This window comes from Sinocyclocheilus anshuiensis, unplaced genomic scaffold (assembly GCF_001515605.1).
Source record: "Sinocyclocheilus anshuiensis isolate Anshui unplaced genomic scaffold, SAMN03320099.WGS_v1.1 scaffold1509, whole genome shotgun sequence".
Lineage (NCBI taxonomy): Eukaryota > Metazoa > Chordata > Actinopteri > Cypriniformes > Cyprinidae > Sinocyclocheilus > Sinocyclocheilus anshuiensis.
Genome location: NW_015547723.1, coordinates 539,198 through 555,249, shown reverse-complemented (window position 1 = coordinate 555,249; position 16,052 = coordinate 539,198). Strand labels below are relative to the sequence as shown.

General features: G+C 35.7%; 1 pseudogene; it reads left to right on the top strand.

The window, feature by feature from the left end:
• The first annotated feature begins 8,518 nt into the window (after positions 1-8,518).
• The window catches only part of LOC107704233 (dual specificity mitogen-activated protein kinase kinase 6-like), a 15,076-nt pseudogene continuing 7,542 nt past the window's right edge, over positions 8,519-16,052 (top strand).

The window sequence follows — 16,052 nt, the reverse complement described above, 5'->3', positions numbered from 1 at the left end:
TTGTTGTTTGTTGATTTTAAATGTAAAACTTGGTGAAATGATTTGTGTGTCAGTACTTTTTGAACATTTCCAGCACATTGTAACAATACCGTGATAATACTGATAACCGTGATCATTTTGGTCACTATAATCGTGATAAGAAATTTTCATACCGTTACATCCCTAATTTCTAATCTATATGTTCTAGAGAATGTGTGCAGAAATTTCCTGCATCATGAATGATTAAATTGTGTGAGAAACCCACAATCCTGCACCAAAATTAAGTTCCAGGTGATTATGCTATTGTAGAGTGTGAGTATGTCATGTATCCTTATTTAAAAAAAGATTTTGTATTTACAGCACCCAAGGGAGGCCCCTTCTCTGCAGGGGGCAGTAAACAGCTTTATTTTGTCATCCAATGAAGCCATAATGTGTTAGATATTAAAGCAGCCTGTACTTGGCCCCACATGCACAGTTGTATAAAACCCTCGCACAGGCAGGAAATAATATCTTTCTACAAATGACAAGACAAATTCATTCTGCGGTGCAACATTCTTCTTATTATGCAGGTCTCTGTTCAAATTGACTCTTATGAAATTTCTGGTTTTGTAAAAGCCTTACAGATTTCGTAATAAAGCTAGTAACATTCAATATGCTTTTCTTACGTTGTGGACTAATTTGCCTAAGGCTACAGCTTGTGCATTGAATTTAAAATGGTGGCGTCTTTAAAAATGGTAAGATGAACACCTTCCCTAGTAGTTGCACTGGTTTCCAATGCCCTCATTTACTGTTAACTCTTCTGTTTGGTTTTGAAAATGGCGTATGTCACAACCAATTATGCTAAGTGCTGAATAAAAGATTTTGCATCACATACAAACCACGTAGTGTGACTGCGGCAGTGTTTCGTGGAAGATGTCAGGGCAGAGATTGAGTGTCAACGGGTTGAGGACTCCACCCTCTGGTAGCACTTTGCCTTGCTCTAATTCTGCCGGATCATGCATCGAGGAATTGGGACGCCTCCTGGTATCCTCATGCTTGGAGGAGAATGTCATCAAAAAACATCATGGCTCATTTAATTCTAGAGTTTAACTGTCAGAATATGCATACACAATTATTAGATTCGCTATTTGAGGTAGATTTATGTGACACTCACATCACCAAATGTAGCTGTCCCCTATCACAAGCTGAATCCATCTAATGTAATATATGCATGCAAAAATTGTAAGATTGTAGTTAAAGGTATTTATGTGCCACTAAAATCACTAAATGTACTTGCAAAAATAACTGTTTTCAAACAGCTTGGTTCGAGGCGGCAACGTTGCTTTTTTGGGTTGGTCTCCTATCCCAAGCTGGATGGTGGCATGCAATATATGTGCATGCAAATTATTAGATTGCACTTAAAGGTAAATTTATGTGCCACTAATACCAAATGCGCTTGCAGAAACAACTGTTTTCAAACAGGTTGGTTTATTGAGCCAGTGTTGCTGTTTTGGACTGGTCTCCTATCACAAACTCTATCCATCTGGTTGATGCATATGCACTCTTTCAGTCAGACAAGTGTGCAGTAGTGTACAAATGTAATGGCGACATGGTTGCTGGTAGAACAAACTGTTTTTTTAAATGGAATTACCTGTTTGAATTTGAATTTATAACATCTACAGTTACAGTAATATATCAGTATGAAGTTATACACTGTGGAAAACATCTCTCAACAAGCAGTCTGTAAGAGCTCACATGGCAAACCACACAAAGCTGTATGATCTCCCTTAAAGCGTTTAGTATGAAGTGATCCCAATTTAGCTTGTGCACTTTCCGCTCCAGCTCCCTCTGTGGTCCCTGCCATTCAAATGCATATTTTACATAAAAGCGCATTTTTGTAAAAACTCTGAGGTTTTCAGTACTGCAGCACACATCCAAAAAAATTAAATGATATTTTTATTTGATAATTTTCTTTTATTTTCAGTTTAGTTGTTTCAGTTTTATAATTTTTTTTACTAAAGGTCTATATACACACTACTAATTAGATGTTTTTAAAGAGGTCTCTTAAACTCATTAAGGCTGAATTACAAACACAATTACAATAAAAACAATAATGTTGTGGAATATTACATTTTAAAATACATAGTTTTAATAGCCTATTTTTTAAAACGTAATTAATTATTTTGATGGCAAATCAGAATTTTCTGCAGCCATTAGTCCAGTCTTCAGTGTCACATAATCATTCAGAAATCATTCTAATATATAATAAATGTGTTGAACATTTCTTGTTATTAATGTTGAAAATAACTGTGCTGGTTGAAATATTTTTGGAAACCATTAACAATTTTTTCAGGAAAAAGAAAAATGCATTTCTATGAATAATTTCTTATGTTATATTATATATAATTTAGGGGTGTCCCCGACTAAGGATTTTCATAGTCGAATCTGAATTTTCAAATCTTGCTGATAGTCGACTGATAGTCGAATCATATGTTTGGGGGTGGGGGCAAAATACATTACCAAGAGTCAAGTCAGACATTCGACAGTCATAATTACTGACGTTAATGCGCAGGGAAAATGTGTTACGGACACCTCGCAGATACAAAAATAATGTTTTATGTTTTGATTAAAAGATAGCATTAAATGTCAGCAAAACCCTATAACAACATATATATTAGAGATGCACCGATTGCAATTTTCATATAGATCAGTGGTGGTGCGCGCGCGTTTGGTATAAGTGCGAAACCTGCGGAAATGACTATAATGCAAGCAACTATTTAACCGGAGCGAATGAGACGTGTGTGACAGAGACGGGGTCGTCGGAGAGAAGAGAGCGAGAATGCGCGGCTGATGTTATTGCCTGTGCTGCTGGTAACAAAACGGATCGGCTCGAACAAAGTGAGATTGACCAACAGATCACCGATCCGGGCCGATCATGAGGAAAATCGGCCGATTACGATCCCTGGCCAATCGATCGGTGCATCTCTAAAATATATTTCAGATTTTTGAAAATAATTTCTAAAAAAATAAAATTAAAATCTTACGGACTCAAAACCTTTAAATGGCAGTGTGTCAATTTTTTTATATTTTCATTTATTAATTTAAAAAAAAAAATTTTGGCAAGCAAATTTAAGCCACTGGCCTTTATCCGTCTCTGTGGATGACCTGTCATTCCTGGACTGTCTCTGTCAGTCTCTGTCCTGGACTGAAAGCTGTAGAGGATGCACAGTGAGAAGCAGTGACGGCATTGGTTCTAAAGCTAGCTGCTGTAACCCAAAGGGTCTGCCATCTTTGAAAGTATAGTGTATCTTACAAACTGCCAGTGCGGTCAGAGGGGCCAAACAGCCGGCAGCTCAAGAGAAGTTATTTTCATCTCTCTCTCTCTTTCTAATTCACCGGCCCTCCTCCGGGTCCCTGAAATTCCATTGAAAAACTCTTGGGATTGTTGGAATTCTGTGTGTGAGTGGGATAGTGAAGGACTAGAACTTGGCTGACTTGGGTTTTGTGATACGGTCTTGGGCAGATGACCACAGAGCAAGCAAGATACAGCTAGGGGGTCTCAGAGGTCAGTAAAGTTCATGTTACTCCATAGCCCAAAACATGACGGCAATTGTGCCTGATTGGCATTGCTAACGGTCACCTGAGAGGCCAGGCGCTAAAGGACCTGCCAGACATTAGCAATGACTGTGCTGTGCCAAACCCTCTGTGTTGAGAATGAAGCAATAAATTAGGCATTTGATTCATTCAAACATGATTTGAAGGTTTTGCGAACGTATCTGACATACCTGAACACCGTGTGCTTTTCATTACTTTAGAAGGCTGAGTTCAGCAAAAAAGAGAATGGGTCTGTGTGCTTGCTTAATGTTGAGTCAACATTAGACTTACTCAAATGATAGACAAATATATCACTTTCAAATCTAGGTGTGTGAAAATTGTGTTATGAAGTTGACTTAATTTAGTTGTTGAACAATACCTTTGTTTCCTGCCAATACTGCATGATTATATCATCTATTGATCTTTTTTGCCTCTTCTCACTATCTTGTTCTCCCTATGCAAGCACTTTCACATGTACTGATATCGTGTGCTTTCGGTCCTAAGTATGCACTTATTTTATTTTTTATTTTTTTCTTGTTTACTGCTATGGGAACAGTGTTTTTTAGGTCAACCTTGGGTTTGGAGTAGTAGTATAAAAAAAGAATTTAATGCATTTTGTTATAGTAAACTAAATATATGAATATAATTAGTTTTCATTAATGGAAATAAAGCTTTTCTTTGATTGAAATTGAAATAAACCTGAAATGAGTAGAAAGTTCAAAAGCAATTATTTGAAATCGTTTGATATATAAATTATTTGTAATGTATGAATCAAAATTGGCATTAAAGGCATTTACAGTATTTATTGTAAATGCCTAAATTTTGATTCATTTAAAGCACCCTTGCTAAATAAAAATAATTTCTTAAAAAAAAAAAGCCACTTTGAACTAAATTGTATTCTTATATATTATATGTGAACATTTAAGAATTTACAAGCATCTGGGGGATATATATATAAAATATATAAAATATAATATACTACTAATTAGGCAGGGGCCGGTATGAGATTTTGATGGTATTGATAACCTTAAGCAAAAATATCACAGTTTCACGGTATTGTCGTTACAGCTCTAAAATGTGTTATTTTTAAATGACTGGGTAAAAAAAAAAAACTTTTTCCAGCTGAACACAATATATTTTGTTTTTGAGCAACATACGTAAAGAAAGCAGCACTGCGCTGAAACACTGCTTTAATATGAACTATACAGAGACGAGATTAATAATAATAATAATAATAATAATTTATGCATTTAGCAGACGCTTTTATCCAAAAATTCACTTAAGTCGCTTTGGATTTTTTTATCAGTATGTGTGTTCTTTGGGAATTGAACCCACGACCTTTTGCGCTGCTAACGCAATGCTCTACCACTGAGCCACAGGAACACTTAAAATTAAAGATGAAATTAATTAAATTAAGATTAAAAGAAAATACCACACGCCGGTTGCCGATCGCGTAAGTTCCAGGGGAAGCTCCTTAAGTTCGGCCATCCTACACGCATGTGACTGACCACTCGCTCGCACCAACAGGAGGAGGAGGGTCGTGTTACTCTCTACACTGCACTCAACCTGAGGGATTCCTACACTTTCAGTCTTTGAGGAGACATGAAAAACAGCACATACTGCAGGAACGGTATAATGGAAAATATTAGCGGTTTTGAAACCGTGAAATTTTCAAATCGCGGTATACCTTGAAACCGGTAATCGGCCCATGCCTACTACTAATACTATAATATACTACTACAGTAACACTGGATTTGATGTATGCATTTACTTGGAAATGCAAAACATATTTTTTGCACGATGACTTGTGTTGGACAAAGTAATTTGCAATCATTATTGCATTCAAAACATTTATTGCAGGTAAAATAAGTATTATTATAAATAATCTAGACTTGTCCATACTGTTTTAAAACAAATGCATAGGAATATAGGCATAAACTTGACTTGATACTTTTTTACCTTTTAATATTTTTGGGAAAAAAAAAATTGAGTAATGTCATATTTTTGAATCAGCTCAATGAATCCAACTTTTTTTTTTTTTTTTTGCATTTTTACTGAACAATGAGCAATTAATTAAATGAATGCACAATAACATTGTTGCAATTTGCACGCTCAATTTAATAATGCCATCAAAATCAAATATATTGTGACTAGTCAATGTGTTGCCCAGCCCTAGTTTGAACTTCACATGGTCTTTTAGTTGTGCACTTTGTTCAGTGGTTCTGTTGAATAAAGAAACCTTATTTATCTCAGTTATGCAAGCAATAATTGCCAACCACTTCAAGAGCAGAATTTATTTACAAACCGAGTTCGTTTATGTGACCAAAATAAATGCAATATGTGTTTATCTGCATGCATGTGTTTAGTTCTTCTAGATGCGGCTGGTAATTCTCATGGATGAAAGAGCTTTTCCAGTCTGTAGAACACGCCGGAACATGTTCCAGCAGACAGAGACGCCTCTGCATCTCCCTTTACATTTTGTCTGTACATTGACACATTTAAATTGCTGAAAGGCTGTGGATTCATTATAGTTCTGGACTGTTTACCATTTTAGTCAGCTCAACTTTGTCACATCGCCAACGTTCGCTCATGCTGCCTCATTAATTGCCAACTCTTGATAAAAACGAACGACTTCAGGTCGCTTTATGGCTATAATTGCACTTATTGCAGTAGTCAATACCAACACCGGGAACTTTTCACAGGCAGCATTGTGACATGGAAGGGCACGTGTTATATTTGGAGTGCCTGAAGTGGCTGTTTTTAATGCTAATGCAACAGTTTTCACAAAGTTAGCAAAGTCACACGGAGGTCCAGTAACTGAGATCAGTCTTTTCCCTACATCACTGATGTGATCAGCCTGAAGAAAGCTATCGGGTTTCGGCCTGTAATGTGTCAGCATGTGTGATTTTAAGGATTAGGGCTTTCAACACGGAACATTGCTTGAGTCGGTTGCTAGGGAGTGATTTCCAGTTGGGACATAGTTATTTTGGCAGTCGTGATCGGTGATGTATTTCTGCAGGAGGCGTGCGACCATTTTGTGGTTTTGTACCCTCACTTTAAAAGGGATTGGAGTCCTTGGTGATGGTGAGGTTTTTTTTTTTTCTTTAGTGTCAGCTTTCTGTTGCTATTGTTGTGCATGCAAAGGCAGGTGGGAGAGGTTCAGAACTACTTTTTTGCCGGTAACAATAGTGTAACGGACATACAACAGGACTGTGGGTGAAGGTTGACAATGCACAACCCCCTTCTCATGCTGCACTGGCAAATAGCTGCTTGTATTTTGTGTAGAATTGTGACAATATGGGAAGTGTCTCTGCATTTGTTTCCTGTCTGTGGGCTCATGGTGTGGTCAGGACTTTTTTTGAAGCCACATCTTTTGCAGGGTTTCTTTCTCTGGTAGTGATCTGTGCAGCTGTTGAATATTTGTTAAAAAATGTGGATTTATTTATTTATTTTGTGTGTGCTGCTAATATACTTTCTCTTATTTCAGATTAATGAGACCAGCTATAATTAGACCATTTGTGTGTTGATTATCCTGAAAACTTTAAACACTGTGGCTCTGTTGTGCCGTCAGCTTTGCTCTGTTTGTTTGAGCAGCCCTACACGAGTTTGGGGCGGGACTATCAGTTTGGCTGACCAATGGCAGATGGGGAAGTGTTCTGGAAACTTTTTTTTTTTCTCCATGTTCCCTGTTCCATATAATTATTTATTAATTTATTCAAATTTTCATTTGTTAATTTCATTTCATTTTATTAAGTTTCAATATGAGATTAGAAATGCTCTTTCCATTTCTGGTTTAAAATCTAGGCTGAAGAGTTTTTTTTACTAACCTTCACTGCCTATTAATTTGCTTGCCTCCTATTATTTTTCACTTGTTTTGTATTTTAAATGTATTTGTATTATCAAGAGTGTGTGTGTGTGTGTGTGTAATATTTTTTTTAGCAAAAGGGGTAGTTTGGCCATTGTGCTTAAGGAATATAATTTACTTATTTTAAAATAATTTTATTTTAAGTTAATTCAAATTGAATTAATTTCTTGTTGTAACGTTTTTTTTTTTTTTCATTCATTTTTTTAATGATTTATTTATATTATTTTCGCCATTTGTTTTGGTGGTAGTGGCTCAGAAATTGCTTTAAACCTTCTACTGTGGCTTTATCTTTCTATCAAAATATTATTCTGTTTGCTTGAGCAGCCAGACACAGAAAGTTTGCCTTATTTTATTTTATTTTATTTTCAATTTGATTCAATTGAAATATTATTTGGTCATTTTATTTATTTTATTTGTATTTTATTTTATTATTTTATCAATTCTTTTTTGGTGGTAGTAGCACAGAAATTGCACATTCTTCAAGGTTGTCACATCACCATTTCAGTAAATGTAAAAAAAAACAAAAAAAACAAAAAGAAAACAACAGCAAAAACTAATATGCAATTAAACTTTATTTGAAAAGCTAAATCTAAAATCTAAAAGCTAATCTAAATATTCCAAAAATTAAAACAATGGCATATATAAAATTACAGTCTTTATTTATGGATTCATTTTAAATTAAAATTAATTTAATTTAATTAAACATTGTTTTAAGATTTCAGATAGCTAATTAGAAATATTTTTTAATGATTTATGAAGTTTGAACCTTTTCAGATTATGCTCAGACACATGAATGAGCATTTAATCGCAGTTGCCTACGAGTCAGACAGCATTTAGGTACCAGATTGAGAGCTGCTGATGCTACACAGAGACTGCTATTCTTTGATCTTCTTTTTTAGCATTTACTGTTACAGAAGTACAGCATCTGACATTCTTATCCAGGCACAATTGTTGATATGTATTGAAATATCTCATACAGAGCACATTAATACCTACTGTTTGCCTTTAGCAGACTGGAATGAGTCAGTCAGGACTCAGGAGGATGTGGGCTGCTCATTTGCCATCAGGTATGTGGATTGCCCCACTCTGGTGTCACTCACAATGATGGGTCACGCCTGTGGCTCCAGATGGAGAGAACGTACCTGGCCCTGCCATCTCGCCTCCTTCTTTCACACTTGCACTCTCTCTCCTCGCACTCTCTCGCTCTTTCGCATTTACTCAGCCAGGATCTGGAGCCGCTTGCGCTGTCTGACCGTAAGTGCTCATCTGATAGGGAATCTCGCAATTCCATGGGGAACAGAAATAAAGGAAAGGGCTCTATATCACTCGGGACGGTTTCAGAATGCCTCTTTTGTTTAGACAGGCCTTTTGAGTTTATCTCACATAAAGCTTTTGTTGCAAGACATTTCTTTTTCTCTCTTAAAAGGATCTTTTAAAAGGACTTGGGCATAATAATGATGATTTTTTCTCTTTTTTTCTTCTTTCCTCTGCAGGTAAAAAGAAGCCACCACTCAAGCTTCCGAAAGAGGTGTTTGAGAAACCCCAACCTGCTCCTACGTAAGATTTTATGCAGATTTTAGTGCACTGATTAAGTTGTTAGATAATTATGCTTTTCTTGATGATATTCATAAATGGTGCTAAAACTAAGTGTTTCTCTCTTGAGTGTGTAAGTAGAATAGATTTTATAAGTAAGGCTGGCTTTAGTTAGTAAGTCATTTACAGTGTCAGACAAGGACACTCAATGGGATTTCTTTGTTGCGCAGACCCCCGAGAGACCTGGACTCCAAAGCCTGTGTTACTATTGGAGATAAGGTGCGTTTCATCATCCTTTCTTTAATTAAGAAGGAGAATCTTGTGTATTTTCATCTTATACTTTTTCACTCCGTTTGTCTCCTGTCTTCTATTATGTCGTTTTTCACTTTTCAGTTATGCTCTTTTTTTGAATTATTACAAATAAATCTGCATCAATCTGTTCATGACAATAAAAAATCTAGCCTCTATGGGAAATATTTCATGCTGCGGGGTTTCACTTCACCTGCCTCTCTTCCTCATCTGTATTAAAAAGCAATATGAGAGGAACTGTCCTTTGGTCACCTGTATGCAAAGCGTCATTGTAATTTGCATTCCCGTGCTAAGGTGATAGACATGTCATATAAAATGTCATATTTTACATTGCATGGTGATGTAACTCCTGTGCCGGGCTTTATACGAAAGCTTGGCTCGGTGAAAGACCGGCGGGTTGTAAAGAATGGCCCAGTGCACATTACAGCCCTTTTGTATACGTGTGATTGTAGGCAGCCTGGAATGTACTTTACTGCCTCTCAGGCTGTAAAAATATTTATTTTAAACTCATCAGATAAGTGGAATTTTCCATTGGCAAAGATTAAGGCTTTTTGTCTTACAACCAAACCCGAAGAGCAAGTAAGTAACTTAAGTCAGATAGGAACGTACAAGCTTTTGTGAAGAATTTCTGAGGAGCCAGGTTGTTGTTGCCTCCAGGGTTAAGGCGTTTGTTGTGATTGCTAGTGATAGCGAGCTGAAACAGGGATTGGAAAATGTTATCATATGTAATGGGATAGCGTGCTTCCATTCTTCATAGGAAACAATCAGCTTATGCTCATTTGTGCCATTTCTTTTTCTCTTTTTTTAGATGTCTTTCAGACTGTGTTTGGAATGCAGGCTTCATTTTTCCCCCTGTTTGTCCATCCTTTTTTTTTTTCTTGGTTTCCTTTTATCTGCCATTGTGTGTGTGCATCAATTTCACCATTCATAAACTTTATATGATACCTTTAACATGTGTTTTTGTTTTGAACAGAACTTTGTGGTGAAGGCCGATGATTTGGAGCAGATTGGAGAGTTGGGGCGAGGGGCTTATGGAGTGGTGGACAAGATGAAACACGTCCCAAGTGGCGTAATAATGGCAGTAAAGGTGAGTTCATGCAGGCCTATGCTAGCCAGACTCGTGGGGAATATTGCTGGTTTAGTTTTCCTACTTGTAGCATTTTCCTAGTATTTCTTTAAAATGATATTTGCAGTGCACATCAATATTTAAAATGCTATTCAGTGTAATAAGAGCCTAAAGTGACTTCTGACTTTTATAAAACTGTAGTAACAAGGTCAGTAAATTAAATTTGGTAGCATTATTTGCTGAAATAAAGTAATTTGATTCTAGTGCTGTACTAAGCAACCTTGTAACTTGTCATATTTAGAGGTGTGCTAGTGTGTTTATTAGCATCTTTCAACTACCTTGGAACCAGCTTTGAATGGCTTATCCAGTTCATCATAACCATCAGGTTTTTTTTAATCATATTTTGTTCAAGCAGTATAAAATGTTTCATAGAATTTGTTTTTCAGGCTTCTTCGATAAATAGTGAACAAACAGCATTCATTTGAAGTGGAAATCTTTTGTAACATTAAATGTTTTGATCAAATAAATGCGTCCTTGCTAAATAAGTGTTCATTTTTATCTATAAAAATCAGGCTGCCCTGACCCCCAAAAGTTAAACGCTTTAAGTTAACCTTTTGTGGTTATTTGTGTCCTTAATATTTTTCTTTTTATTATTCATCTCAAGTTCAAGTTGAAGTGTCCTTCCCGTAGAAAATGTATTCTGTGACATTTTATTAATAGACAAAACTGTAACTATAGTATGTATTCAACACTTTTTGAACACTGTGTTTATCAGCATCCAGCACTGAAAGTATCATAATTGACAATATTATTGCTTGTTTCCCTGACCCATTTTATTCTACAGCGAATCCGGGCCACAGTAAACACACAGGAGCAGAAACGGCTGCTAATGGATCTGGACATCTCCATGAGAACAGTCGACTGCTTTTATACTGTTACCTTCTATGGAGCCCTGTTCAGAGAGGTACAAGCACACCTACAGTAAATGCACTGAGCAGTCATCTCATTTACCTGATAGCATTTGTCGCTATTTTAATACCAGAGTACAGAGTGGTAATTGTACAGACTAAAGGCTGAGCAAGCCCAGTTATCTGAATCCGTGTCCTTACAATGTCTCAACTCCACTATTGTACTTTGATCTGAAAGAAAAGTTCCACAGGAAGTCCTACAATGGGAATGTGTTTAGTCATTTCCTGCTGTCTCATTTTTATGTCAGGTTGTTGTTATGTCGGAAATCCTAGCTCTAACCTGATTGGCCCATTGTGTTGTCAGGGTGACGTGTGGATCTGCATGGAGCTGATGGACACCTCTCTGGATAAGTTCTATAAACAGGTGCATGAGAAAGGTATGACCATCCCAGAGGACATCCTGGGAAAGATCACCGTTTCTGTAAGTACCACCTGATTTTCTGTCTTTTATACAGATTTAATGCTTCATATGCTTATTTTTAATTGCAGGCCCACTTCCAGAGCATTTACGATCATTTTAACGCTGTGTAACTCTGAGCTCCTGCAGATCTGTAATGAGCCTGATGTTTTATATTCCCGTTGCAGATCGTGAAAGCATTGGAGCATCTCCACAGCAACCTGTCAGTGATACACAGAGGTGAGCTGCAGCTCAAATACAGTGTCGTATATTTGCTTTTTAATGATGCCAGCAACTGATTTTCACATTTTCTGTCTTTCTTCAGATGTGAAACCCTCTAACGTCCTGATAAACATGCAGGGTCAGGTGAAAATGTGTGATTTTGGCATCAGCGGGTACCTCGTGGATTCAGTGGCGAAGACAATGGACGCCGGCTGCAAGCCATACATGGCGGTAAGCAAGAAGAAAGAAGAGTTGTGTATTTAATTTTCTTATGCTGGAATTTCAATTTTTTTCCATGTAGATCTTCGTAGTTGTTTAACAACAATATACACAAGCACATTTATTGCAATATATTTCTAATCCGAATACTTGGGGTTAGAATATTTTTTTTAAATATTTATTTATTCTTTTTTTTTTTTTTTTGAGTGTATAGGTTAATAAAATAAAAATTCAAAATATATAAGAAATAAATGTATATTTATAAGTATTTGTTAAGTAATAATTAAATAATAATTAAGTTAAATGGTCAGTTTTTATTTGATGTCTTTTAAATATTATGAACATTTAGGGTCAGTGAAACTGCAGAATTTTTTTTAAAGCTTTTTGACTATTTGCCTTAAAATGCAAATAATGGAACTGTCTACTGTACTCCGTAATGAATTAAACATGAGCTTTTCACATTTAATGCAATATATTTCTAAATTAATCTAAATATTCAGAGTTGGAATATGCATTTTTCTTATTTTGCATATGTTGTCTATGTGACCCTGGAGCACAAAACCAGTCATAAGTAGCACGAGTATATTTGTAGCAATAGCCAACAATTGATTGTATGGGTCAAAATTATCGAGTTTTCTTTTAGGCAAAAAATCATTAGTCTATTAAGTAAAGATTGCGTTCCATGAAGATATTTTGTAAATTTCCTACAGTAAATAGATCCAAGCTTGTTTTTTGATTAGTAATATTCATTGATGAGGACTTAATTTGGACAACTTTAAAGGCGATTTTCTATTGAAAATGTTTATTGTTTTGCACCCTCAGATTCCAGATTTTCAAATAGTTGTATCTCGGCCAAATATTGTCCTATCCTAACAAACCATATGTCAATGGAAAGCTTTGTATAAATCTCAATTTCAAAAAATTGACCCTTATGACTGGTTTTGTGGTCCAGGGTCACATATGTAATACAGGTTAATTCAATAAAAAAAAGAAGTGTATTTTGTAATTATTTATTATATATTTAAGTATTTGTTGAATCATTTTAAGATAATTAAATTGTCGGCTTTTGTTATCTTTTTAATATTATAAACATTTAGGGTCAGTGAAACTGCAGAATTATTTAATTAATTTATTTTGGTATTTCAACCATTATGACTATTTACCTTAAAACACAAATAATGAAACTGTCTACTGTACTCAGTAATGAATTAGATGTGGGCTGTTCAAAAACACATATATCGATAAAGTGTGCATGCTCCAGAGAATTCTCCACACACTTCACAGCCTGTGTTCATGTAGCACTCTATATAGCTGTGAATGTTATACATCTAAATGAGAGACTTCATGTCATAAAGAGTAGAATATAGTAAGAGCAAAAGTGACATTTTTTATGGCACTTTGTCAGGCTTGCTTATCTCTCTAGTCTACTTACCATTTTGCCCACAATCATATTAATCAGTCATAATTCTTTCTCATTAACAGCCTGAGAGAATCAACCCAGAGACCAATCAGAAAGGCTACAATGTCAAGTCTGATATCTGGAGTTTAGGAATCACAATGGTACGTCTGAATGACCTTTTATATCTTTGACACTTCAATGTTGATTAATTGTAACACTTCATACATTGCACTCAAAATTGATGTATTAATATTAGGGCTGTCAGTTTATTTAAAATATTTATTCACAATTAATCACATACTTTTGTTATAGCTAATATGTTAAGGTTTCAATTTGATAAAAAAATGTAAGGCCCATGTGTAATATAAAACAACATGTAAAATGCATTTACATTTATTTGAATAACCGTTTCACTTGTACAGCTTCAGTGATGATTGAATTTCACTTTGCAAAAAATAAGTGTTTAATTTGTAAATTATCCATAAAAAGGTCTTTCTCTGTTATTTACTGATTGTTACAATAATAATAAAAAAAATCAGTGCCACTTCCTGTGTTGCATGGCACTTTATGGTTTGTGATAGTTGTGACGTGTTTGTTTTTTGCCTTGTCAGATCGAGCTGGCCATTCTGCGGTTTCCCTATGACTCATGGGGAACGCCATTTCAGCAGCTCAAGCAGGTGGTGGAAGAGCCGTCGCCCCAGCTGCCTGCAGACCGCTTCTCACCCGAGTTTGTGGACTTCACGTCACAATGGTGGGCGAGCTGTTACACACAGTTGCACACTTACACACCAGAGTACAATAACAATTGCCAACTTTCACTGGCTGCAACAAAAAGTACTTAAAACAAAAAGTGTACAAATTATTATTTATTTATTTTTTACTTTTTTCTGGATCACCAAAAAAATTTTCAGTTTGAGGTACTTTAAAAAAAATTGTTTTTTAATTTTTATTCATCAAGGGTGCATTAAATTGATCAAAAGTGACAGTAAAATTGATTTGACATAAACAGTCCTAAAAGAATGTATCACATTGTTTATTTATTTATTTAGGAAAACATTTTGTTGAGCACCAAATCAGCATATTAGAATTATTTCTGAAGGATCATGTGACACTGGAGTAATGGCTGCTGAAAATTCAGCTTTGCCATCAGAAATAAATTACATTTTAAAATATATTAAAATAGAAAAGTTATTTTAAATTGTAACAAATGTTTTTTTTTTTTAACAATATTTTACAATTTTACTGTTTTTGTTGTCGTCTCTTTCAAAAACATATTTAAAAAAAAAAATATTTTTTTACTGTTCAAACATTTGTACAGTAGCGTAAATCATAGTCCCGGCATTCACTAAACTGGCCAAATCCTTTCTCTCCAGGATGCTTCAGTGTTTGTAATAGAAATGCGATATGGTTACCTTGAGTGACTGAATCAGTGTTAGATCTGTAATACACATTTGGGATTACATCACCCGAGATGGATATTAATATGTAAATGAGGCCTATAAATTGACACAGGATGTTTTACTTGTGACTCGAGTATGTGGGATGATCATGGCTGAATTCTGTAGAAGTAAATTTCTCCGAAACAATGTTAACACCACATAGTTTTGTGAAAGTGAAAACACTCTCATTTAAATGTAGCATAAGACACACACACACATTCTATACATACCTTGACTCTGCATTGTGTAGTAGGAAAGCGAACAGGATGTAGAAACCCTGATTGCATCCTCTCTGTCACATTGTGAGGGGAAGTACTTGAGGCCACAGTTTGCACTGAGGTTTTTGCGTGTTCCTGCTGCAGTTCTGCTAATTCGTATTGCATTTCTAACATGTGTTTTGCTTTTCTCTGGTTGTGTTTCAGCTTAAGGAAGAATTCCAAAGAGCGGCCCACTTACACAGAACTAATGGTGAGTTTGATGCTGAAACTTTTTTTTTTTTTTCACTTCCCTGAATTGGCCTTTAGGTGTCAGACTTGTGCTTTCGATGCAAACATGAACCTTTTCCTATCTAAATTCTGTTTGGCAGCTGACAACAATTTGACTTGCTGTATTTTATCTAAAACTATTGTTTGTGTGTATAAAAACCTAGAGAGTGAACAATATATTTTTCAAGAAATACAATATATAATCAGTCTGTTTTGCAATCTACTCAGCATGTTTATATAATATGTATTTACTGTACAAACTGTATTGTATTCTACTCAGCAGCAGCATTTGTTTATAAAATATAGTGAATTTTGTGTTTTCTAATTAAGAACCTAGACAGTGCACAATTTTTTGAAAAAAAAAAATAAACTAACACCTGTAAGACACGCCCACGTCAGCAGCCAACAGTGCACAGGCACTCAAGAGGGTCTGGGGGGAAAAACACCGAAGCTGAGGGTGGGTGGGCCGATTTCCTATCAAAACACGGAGTAGGGCATGGGACGGGAATCTCAGCACGTGTGCATGTGTGGGTGCGTGTGTAAGAACGAGCGCGAGTGTGTGTGTGTGTGTGTGTGTGTGTGTGTGTGTGTGTGTGTG